Source organism: Lagopus leucura, unplaced genomic scaffold (genome assembly GCF_019238085.1).
Source record: "Lagopus leucura isolate 7727_CA_CO unplaced genomic scaffold, USGS_WTPT01 Super-Scaffold_100027, whole genome shotgun sequence".
Taxonomy (NCBI): Eukaryota; Metazoa; Chordata; class Aves; order Galliformes; family Phasianidae; genus Lagopus; species Lagopus leucura.
The window spans coordinates 929,241-939,645 of record NW_024962278.1 but is presented as its reverse complement, the minus strand read 5'-3'; positions in this window follow the sequence as shown (position 1 = coordinate 939,645).

The following is a 10,405-nucleotide window of genomic DNA, read 5'->3' as shown; positions in this document are numbered from 1 at the left end:
CACAGCACGATGCAGCTGAAGTCCCACTGTTGTTTCATTTTCAGGAAGGTGACCAGAGAAGCACATAAGATACCTATGTAAGGACTGGGTCTTTTGCCCAGAACAAAAGGAAACAAAACACTGCAATAACCAGCAGAGAAACTGTGCTCATTCCTGGCGCAGCTGGTGGTGGCATTATTTTAGCAATGACACTCCAAATTGACCTGATGATACAACAAGCATAGCCAAGTCACTGCTGTTTGCTACCAATGGTCAGCATTGGCTCCCACCACAAAGGCTTAACTCAGAGTTGAAAATCCTCCTTCCTATGTGCACCCTCACGTTCTCAGTGAGAGCAGGACACAGCCATGGGCAGCACGCAGCTCCAGGGGTTCCAGCTGCAGGGCAGCTCCTGTCCCTGCTGCCTCAGGAGCCGGGCTGCTAAAGGCATGGAGGGAAAGGAGCTGTGCCCAGCCTGGCTGCCCGCAGAGGGCAGCTTTGGTACCTGCTGCGGGGAGCAAGCAGGGAGGAGCCGGGCAATCATTTAAATCAATTAGCAAGCTACGTTTCCATTTAGACATGTAGCTATGTCAGGAGCTTTCCAAGAGTCTGTTTCTTCTCATAGACTTTTTCCCCCGGCATGTTTTTAATTACGGCCAACGCTAATTTTAACGAGTTGTCTGCCTTCAGTTCTGCGTGACTATAATGTTCTCCAGCTGACTTTAAAAACTCAGAAGGTTTTAACTTCTCGGGCTGCATTCTCAATGAAAACAGCCGCCCGCTGCACGGCTTGGCAGCTGGCCGTGCTCCCTCTGGGCAGCCCTGAGCTGGGCCCCGGGCAGCCCTGCCGTGCTGCCACTCATCGAGCTGCCCCCTCCTCTGGCTGCGCTCCCTGGGGATCATGCAGCTTTGATACACTTTCAAGTAACAGGAAGCATTAAGAGACCTTCAAGACACCAAGGAAAAACGATGATCACCCAGGTGACCTCCTGCATGACAAAGCACGCAAAGCATCACATACGATTCTTGTGTCAGGACAAATCTTTTTTGTTCAGGTAAGTTACAGTTACGGAAAAGGCTTGGTCTTGACATGAAGCAATCCAAGTTAACGTTGAAAGACTTAGCAACTTTTCAGCAAACTTTTCTTCCAAGAACAGGGGATAGTGTCAACATCAGGGGACTGATTTTGTTCAGAAAAGGAGAGAAGATTGAAAGCTGATGCCCAGAGCCTTCTGCATGCATCGAGATGGGCAAGGGGCTGGCAGGGATGCTGTACAACACTGAGAACATCAGCACCAAGAGCATCCCTGAAACGTTCCTCACATACCTGGCTCCTGGCCCATCTTGATCTCAGGCTCTTATTACAGTTCAAGAGCATTCAGAACTCAAATTATGCAACAATGACTCTGCTGTTATCACCAGGACAGGCTTTTCCACTTCTAAAATATGTAGAGCACGTGAAATATCCCACTGGTTTTGCCTGGTAGTACCCACAGATGCAAATCATCACTTCACTTACTTTTCGTTTTTATATCACTCACATATCTCCTGAAGAAGCCTGAAAGGAAAAACATGTTCACCTGTTTCATGGAGAATTCAGAAGGTCCAAGTTCCTGTGTCACTGCAAAGAAACATGTTCTGCTGTTCTCTGAGCCCATACACCTGCCCTGAAACTATATTTGTCTTCACTTATTTTCCTAACACTTGTGCTATCCACCTGGACTCTTTATTTTTTTTTTCCTCTCCACATCATAAAGTATTTATTAATTTATTTTTAAGAGCAAATGCAGCTTTCAGACTTTCCACCTCTTTGGGAGTTTTATAGTTTACTTTAACAGTTTGGAAAACCCTCTCATTTTGACAAATACTTACGTTCCTGCAATGAAGCAGAATGATGCTCAACCCTTACTGCATCCATGAATAAAATTACACCTACAAAACCACTGTAACACAGGAAAATAAATCAAGTTGTGATGAAATGGGGCTGCAGGCTGAACGGTGCCTAGCTATAGCTGCAATTAATTCAGCAATTAATTGCTGAAGTTTGGTATCATCCAGAGAGAAACGAGGCACTGTTGCCATGAGTTTTGGCCCCCAATGTTGAGGTCAACCCTGCCCCAGTGATACAGAATAACAGCAAGATTTGTATTATTACATCAGAATGAAGAGAGCCCCTTTCTCAGACCCACGCTCTATCTCCCATGAACCTGCTTTATTTTGCTTTAGTCAATGCTGCATTTCTCTCCAGACATCCAGATATTTCTCTCCTGATATATTTGTACCACACTTTACTGTTGTATTTTTCTCTTCCAGATTAGAGGTTAATTCACAGTGTAATGAAGTCCTACAGTTCAAGTATATTCCCAAAGCATGCCATACACCACATTTAAATGTACTAATAACTTATACTCTACATCCATAAATCACAAAAAGCATTAAATACAAAAAACAAGACTTTCAAAACCATTACATTATTTGAGAGCGAACCCAAATGGCAAACCAAGCAAAGCAGCTGGATGGGGCCCTTCTGAGTCACTCACTGCTCCAAAATGACAGCAAACCCCTCAAACATTTTGCACAGCATTCCTCTTGTTCCCCATCTGAAAGAGAACTCCTCTTCGTTAGCACGTAGGTAATCAAGTCCCTCAAGTTGACTCTTAGTAACACTTTGGGTGCAGGTGTGAGCCCATCTTTAGTGGGCCACAACACCTTGGCAGAATAAGCTGCTTAGGTTTAGAAACAGAAGCCCAGCTAGAGCCCCAGAGGTAGTTCTACACAGCTGCATGGAGATTACAAAAGGAGGAAAAAGGCATCTGCATCAAAGCCCTCTCAGTGGAAATCCCACTGGATCCAATCAGCTGAACCTGCCCCTCCATGAGCAACACACATCCACACGGCCATGCAGCAGGGCCCCGTGGCACGGCCCTCGTGCCATCACTGTCTAAGACATCACAGGGGGAAGCATCTAGCACTGCAAACTGATGCCTGATTCATGGGCTTGTCATTATTCACGGCTATAAAATATTAGAATGCTCTAAATAAGTAAAAACATTTTTGCAGCTGCCGCAAATGTTTCATTCCTAGATGTAAGCCTGGCCGAGAGCACAGGGATCTGCGTAAGTGCCAAATTCACAGTGAAGTAATTAGTACTTTAAAAATATATAGACCTAATGTGGTATGCTTAGGATTTAGCCAGTGCTTGGACACGGCCAATGCTGATAACTGGCCACAAATGCAAACGTTGCCCAGGCTGCTCTCTCCCAGACAGGTAACTTTATCCCTTATCCCAAAGGTGTGGAAGAGCAAGGATGAAGTGTTACAGAATTGGAACGACGTCCCGGGTTACAGATGTGTAAAACAGCTGGGCAAATGATGTCATTAAAAATACTTTGCCACCTCTGCTACTTGCTCTTGTTATTAAAAGCAGACATTAACTTTCTTTACCTAATCGCACTGTGTAAACCTGTTGTGTCAAGTCCTCAGCGTGCTCTGTTCCTAATTAGCAAAGACAACCCACAGCTGTTTCCCATAAACTTCTCCGAGTGGCTTTGAACTTGCCGTGCTGCAACGCAGATGTATTTTGCTTCTGAAATGCACATTTTTATCTGGTTAACAGAGGCTTCATCTGAAAATCTACGCATGCTCTTTTCCGATCCCAAGGCCATGGAGCATGCATGGACCATAACTCAACATGAGATGGAAATCAAGCCATAATGCTTTTTGTCCATCTTTCCATTGCAGACAGACGGAACTTCAACTCAAATCAACCAAGTACCTACCCAGCTGCTTGGAACTCAGCAGGAAGGTCCAAATTCCCCTAAAAACAAATAAGAAGATCTCAGTGGCCTTCTGGTCCCAAAATGCAGTTTCTATTAATAAAGAGGAAACAGTATGTGCTTCAGAAGACACGGCCCTTAAGAATTATTAATAGTGTTGTAGGTCCTGATGGCACCACCCTTCCAGTAGAGCAAATTTAAGTATTTCTGGGATCCTTCTAGCTAAGCTTTCACATCTGCTGCACTACTGACAGACAAAGGCTTCAGATGAACTCGGCGCTCCCATGCCCTGCTGACTGCAGTCACCACCAGGGCACGTGGTTGATCATCACACAAATAAAATCAGGATGGCACTGAGAATCAAACTCTATCCCAAAGACGCATGCATTTTCCCTTATTTTAGTTTTACTATGATAGGATCCTGAACTACGAGCATTATAGACACTGCTTGCTGTTTCCCAATGTCCCTCAGTGCCAGCACAGCCCATCAGGGAGAGCTGTGTCTGCAGCCACATAGAGAGTGTCTTCTTCCCAAGAACAGCACAGCTCCCCTCATGGTAGGAGGAAAAAAAATCTGACTATGTATTAGTAAACATGGATAAAAGCAGATTATTTGATAATCCTATTAAATTGCAATAGGTTTTAAATAACTCCAGCTGACAGCATCACAGCTGTTTTTCTCAGCTGTGCAGCAGGACATCACACCAAGCAACTTCACGGTGTCTCTTTACAATGACTGGCAGTGCACCCCAAAACCTGCATCCTGGATAACCAACTGGCCAGCCTGCAGTGAGGATACCAAAGAATAACCCAGCACACAGAGTCAGAGGCAGAACAAGCAGGTATATTCCCTCTGCTCTAAAGCTCAAGAGATGTTCACAATTCCACCTGGATTCAGGACCTTACAGCCTTTCACAGAGCCTTGTAACAGACTAAGGTCACATCTGCTGCTGCCATATCTCCACATACGCTGAAAGATAATTTAGTTCCCACTAAGGTCTAAACAAACGGTACCTTTTTTTCTGTACAGGAAGGCCCACAAGTTATTAACGACCGCAGTGAGAGCACCTCATAATTAACATGGAGCTCTGACTACACCTATTAATAACATGGATTTCTGAGGGTCATCAGGGCACAGCAAGCAACCGCTCTGCTCCTGCTTTTTGTAAGTATGCCAGCAACAGACAGCTCTGCCTCAGCATTTCTGTGGCACGGACCTCCGAGATGTAAATACACGTGCAGCAAACACACTAAGTGACTGAGGCACCAATCTTCCTAAGAACTCTTATTAAGCTGTTACTACTCTGAAGTAAACACACTGAAGGAGCTAAACATGCTGGCACAATTTGATTTTTATACTCAATTACAGCTTATTCTGAGTTTCCAGCCCTAGAAAGCCTCTGTGGCTTTCTGCAGGTATTCATTTATTTTATTCCAGATGAACAAAAGGTATCAAAGCAGAGGATAATAACGTAAGACTAATGAAATAATCCATTCCTTTGGGGGAAGTTTCACACGTGGAGCTCATTCTTCTATATTTCTATTGCAAAGAGATGCTTCTCTTTCAAGTCAAAAACAGTAATAACACCAAAAGTGCGAATGGCCTTTTTGCAAGCAGACTTCTTGCAGTTTGCTTTGTGTTTATTGTTTGGTTGGTTGTTTTTAATCCTTCAGAGGGCCTAGCAAAGGGTGTAAAATGCTTCCTAATAGATCACTCCTAGAGGCAATGAAAACGCTTTCAGCATAAGAGCTGAAAGATTTTACTATTCCTGGTAGAATCACTATTAAAATGGAGAAAAGGTGATAAAGCTCCTTACTAGGAAAATCCTCACAGCTAGAAAATGCAGAGTTCTCAGCAGAGGGCACGGCTGCCTAGAGAGAAGAAAAGCAGGGATAATTCCAGGTCCATCATAGCTGCTTGGCTACACAACCAGAACATTTGCTGATTCAATTTAGCAAGTTCATTTTACCCTGAAAATAGCTCCTCTATGGAAGGAGGGATTCTCTACCATGTACGCTTGAAGGGACAAGCTATCCTGATAGATGTTTTCTTGTCACATTTCATAACACAAAATTCTGTTGTTTTGTTATATTATACCCTTTACAAAGCAACTAGAACATGCTATCTGTACTATATTAATTTTTCACTGCCCAAATACTGCTTTGTTCAGTCAACTCACAAAAGACATGATGGCATAAACCACAGATAAAACAATTTTTTTTACTGCTTTTCTTAACGTACCTCAAGCACTGAAACTCTCGAAACACCACGGCCCACGTGCTGTGACTGACAGGCAGATGCTAGGGTTATAAGCAAAAAAAAAAAAGAAAAGTGAAACAAAGAAAAGCTCTGTGTCCACCACAGCAACCAGGTTGCTCAGTTGCTGGGCTTTTTTTTTCCTATGGACTCATCAGGGGACGTATGCTCACAATCCTTATTTGATGCTCTGGTTTTACAGCCTTTTTTATTCCTCAGTCCAGCCATATGTCTTGAGTTACTCAACTTCTATCTCTGCAAGGTGTGAGAAGGCACAGGAGCACCGCAGCCTGGTGATTTAACAGCACACCTCCTCTCCATCCCAGGGCCACGGGGTCTGTCCTGAAGATAACCTGCAGATCTCTGCCCACACCAGCTATGACTCACTTGCCAGGAGCAGCACAGGGGGACAGGTTTGTTTAGATTAATGCTATCACTGCTGGTAGTTAAAGAAAAAAAGAAAGAAAGAAAGAAACACTTTTGGTCATAAACTAATTTGACAGGAAGAAGCCATTAACATTCTTGTCTTTAAGACCACCCTGAGTCTGTAAAACTGACACAAGCAGTTTGGCTAAAACTCACTCAAAAGAATACGTGAGCCAAAACTCAAACTACTCCACAAACTACACTTCAGCATGGCTTTCAAGGCCTTTCTTCTCAACAATACATCATTAATATTGATGGTTTATAGCAATACGTGTCCTCTTTGGATGCAACAACAGAGTGACGGGATTTGGCAAATTAGGGAAAGCACTGCTGAGGAGTAAAGTGAAGGGGGAAAACCCCGTTCATACCTGTCTCACCTTTATGGAAGCAGTGGTGAAAGAGTTTAGGATAGGCTAAGGCTGATGGACAATGGAAAAGGCTGCTTGTCTTTAAGTGACACTTGGAGTGGACGGCAGATAAAGACACTTCTAGAACAGCCTCATGACTGGCTTTGCTTTCTCCTTCTCCATTCACTCTTTTCAGGAATAAGACTCGTGCTTGCATTTTGAGGCTGCCTGGGCAGCAGGCACCTTCAGCTATGGGGAAATATGTTCTTGGGGTTGGGAGGGCAGAACCAAGAACAGGAACCTACCCAGTGACAGCACAGCTCAGGAGGCTGCAATTCACCCATACACCAAGCAGCGAGGGAAAGTCTTCTATTCTGGTCTGGATAACCTCTGAAACATTCGGATGCTTTTCCAAATCCCTTTGGCTTGGAAACCAGGCTGGCAAGCTCCCCAGCAGTCTGATTTTTTTTTTTATTTTATTTTTTTTTCTTTTTGGCTGGTTTTCCAGTGCTTCCTGTCTTTGGCTGGGATGGAAATACCACAAGAATGGTCTTCCTTGAGTATTCCAGAACTTTCACTTCCAGTCCCACCTCAAGCTAGGGTGTGCCGAAGCATGTGGAAAAGACAGACTAAGAAGCACTTCCTGGTGGCATGGCAGCCTGGAGCTCCTCGCTGTGCATGCTGGCTGCAAGGCTCGGTTGCTGTGGGAGCAGCAAGCTACCTCTCTGGCAGCAAACTGCCCTTTAACCAGCAGACCATAGAGCTGTGTCACATGGATATGCATTTTTAATGTTCCCATCATCAGGGTGTCCGAGTTCCTCTACAAACAGCACAGTTGGGGTTGGTTTTCATCTCTGAAGGGCTTTGTTTTTCTCTCAATTCTTCCATTAGTTGAAAGTCCCTCTATAATGCTCAAGATACAGACAACATGTACTGCAGAAATAAATAACACGGAGCTCAACAGTGCTTACCCCCAATTTAATGCAGTCATTAACAAATCTCTGATGGGACTGAATTCGCTTTAATGAGCGTGCACTTCTTGATCCAGGGACCAGATCTAGATAGCCAAGTTTCAGTTGCAGCATCAAACGCCACAGACAGTGCTGATCCTACAAGCAGAGCAAGCTGACCCACTGCTGGGCAGCAGCTGGGCACAGGGGCTGGTGCTGCTGGTCTCATGGCATTGCTAGAGCTGTTAAGGCATTAGTAACAACGCCTAATGTAAGCTGTGTACTTTTCATCATTTTGTTTACCTCAGAGTAATTACATGGTCACACTGTAACCTATATTCTCCCCCAGTGGCCCCACTGCAGGTGTACAGACTAAGCTCAGATACTTTGAATAATTACTGACATTAATAAAGAGCCTGAAATCCCCAATTCCTATGAAAGCAAAATCAGCGCAGCACACACACAGACATCAACAGCAGCACCTATAGCTCACCCAGAAGGGACGACAGAAGGGCATGGCAAGGACGATTTCAGGGTTTCCTACCTGAGATTATGGAAGTCTGTGCTGCTCATGTTGTAACACACAAGTAGAGAACGATTCACTGAGGAACACTCCATTAAGAAATCCCAATATATTTCTCTGCTCACTTTAGTCAGTGCACTCTACAGTATCTGGGGGTTGTTTGATGGCTTTTTTGAGAATATTGATTAAAATATTTCTCACCCAGGAACACCAATAAGCAGAAGTTCTCCAACAAAAACACTGGAGGTGTTTTGTATGCTGTATGTGCTTCCTCACTGCCTCCAGTAGCATACAACAACCTGTTAAAGAATAACTGCCGCTGTTACCGACCGGTACTGCACAAGTTCTTCAAATTCCTTGGCCAAATTTTTCAGATCTAGAAAATCTGTTGAGACCCAAAAAGAGTTCACATATTTCCAAACCGACCCCAACTGCTGTCTCGTGTCTTCCTTTCTGCTGAAGCAAACTCCCTGAGGTGATAATACCGAAGGATGCAATGGGATGAACCACTGAAGCAGCAAAAGCATGAGAGAAGCACTTGTTCCAGGGGTTACTCGTACCTACCTCTCAATAGCTAGAGACAGAACATTACACAAAGCACTTGCATACATTTCTTCTCATTGTCAAGCATCGAAAACAAAGCTGAAAGGTTAAGCACACTGTTACAGATGCATGGGACAGGAGTTAAACAAGCACTTCAACACACCTTGAACTCTCAATGTGTACTTCAGACCCAGATTTTTCTGTGACTGAAGTACATGCTGAAGAACTTTGCTGAACAGGCAACAGTCACGGGATGACACGTCCATTTAGAGCTGATGGATGTGCTTGAGCACTTTATTGCACAGATAAAAAAATCAGATAGTTTAAATGTAATCATAGTGCTTAAGCTTCAAGTTCAGAAAAATTCTCCATAGTATTTGTTATTACAGAGTGAATGTAGGGTTTAATCTCATTTTCACTCAGCTATTCATTGCATTTCAGATTTAAAACTTTTAAAACAGACTAACAAATTAGAGCAATTCCAGCCCAATTACCAACAAAGCTTTCAGCTTTATCTGAGGCTTTTCACCTCTGTTATCACAGAAAAACCATTCCCACTATCTAAATAAGCTCAATTTTGCCAGTCATTGCAGCATTCTATAAATACACATTTTAGCCTTCTGGGTCCAGAGGAGAAAAAAAAAAATGGGGGAGGATGGGCGAGGGGAAACCACACTTTAAATGTCAGGCTGAGATCCTCTAACAACACAGTTCATGCAACAGCAGAGTAGGCATGGCTGTGTTCTGGTTTTGTTTTATTTCACTAGAAAGCCATGCAGAATACAAGAACTAAGCTAGATAGCCATTTGGCTCCAGGAGCAGTAGAGCTGCTCATCTCAGACTGCCAGCAAACGAAAGCAGCTGTGTGCACAGAACAGAGCATAGGGGCACAAGGGAAGACCACACCTCTGTTCCCTGCAGGCATTCCCCTCAGCAGCAGCCTCCTCTAGGGCCAAAATCACACCGAGGTGACGGGACCACGTCTGACAGCCTCCACAAGCACAGCCTGCAGCTCCTTGAAGAGCAAAGGGATATCAAGCACTTTTCCTCAGAAGTTACTTCAGGAGGTATCCTTTGCTGCAACTCCTCTCATGTTCATGGCACTGACCATGGTCAGCCCCACACATACGCTGTTTGGATCACCTCAGCTATGACATAGTGGGATGCTATACACATTCTCCATCAGTTATTTGCCCAAGGATGGTGTGGCCCATGCAGCATTCTCTACAGACATAATGCAGTCAGGCTGTACTTTGCCACGCTGGGAATACACCAGCTCTGCAAGCCCACAGCACGGGGAGATGGGCTCCAGTCTAAAGGGGGACAGATTCACATACCATGATGCCATCAATTCAACAGGGCTTGCACGAAACTAGAGCAATTCTAACTTGCTGCAGAAGCTGGACTAGTCCCAGGATCAAGTCATCAAAAATAGCTCCAAGTCACACTTGTTTTCCCTTGCCTGGTCTTGGTTCAAACACAGCTTGGGCAAACCAGAAAATCTGGATCACATGCTTCTTTCTAAGCAACATTCTTGGCATTCTGAACTTCTGGCAAAGGAGGAAAAGTTGCAATTAGCACGCTAAGAAGACACGTACGTGTTG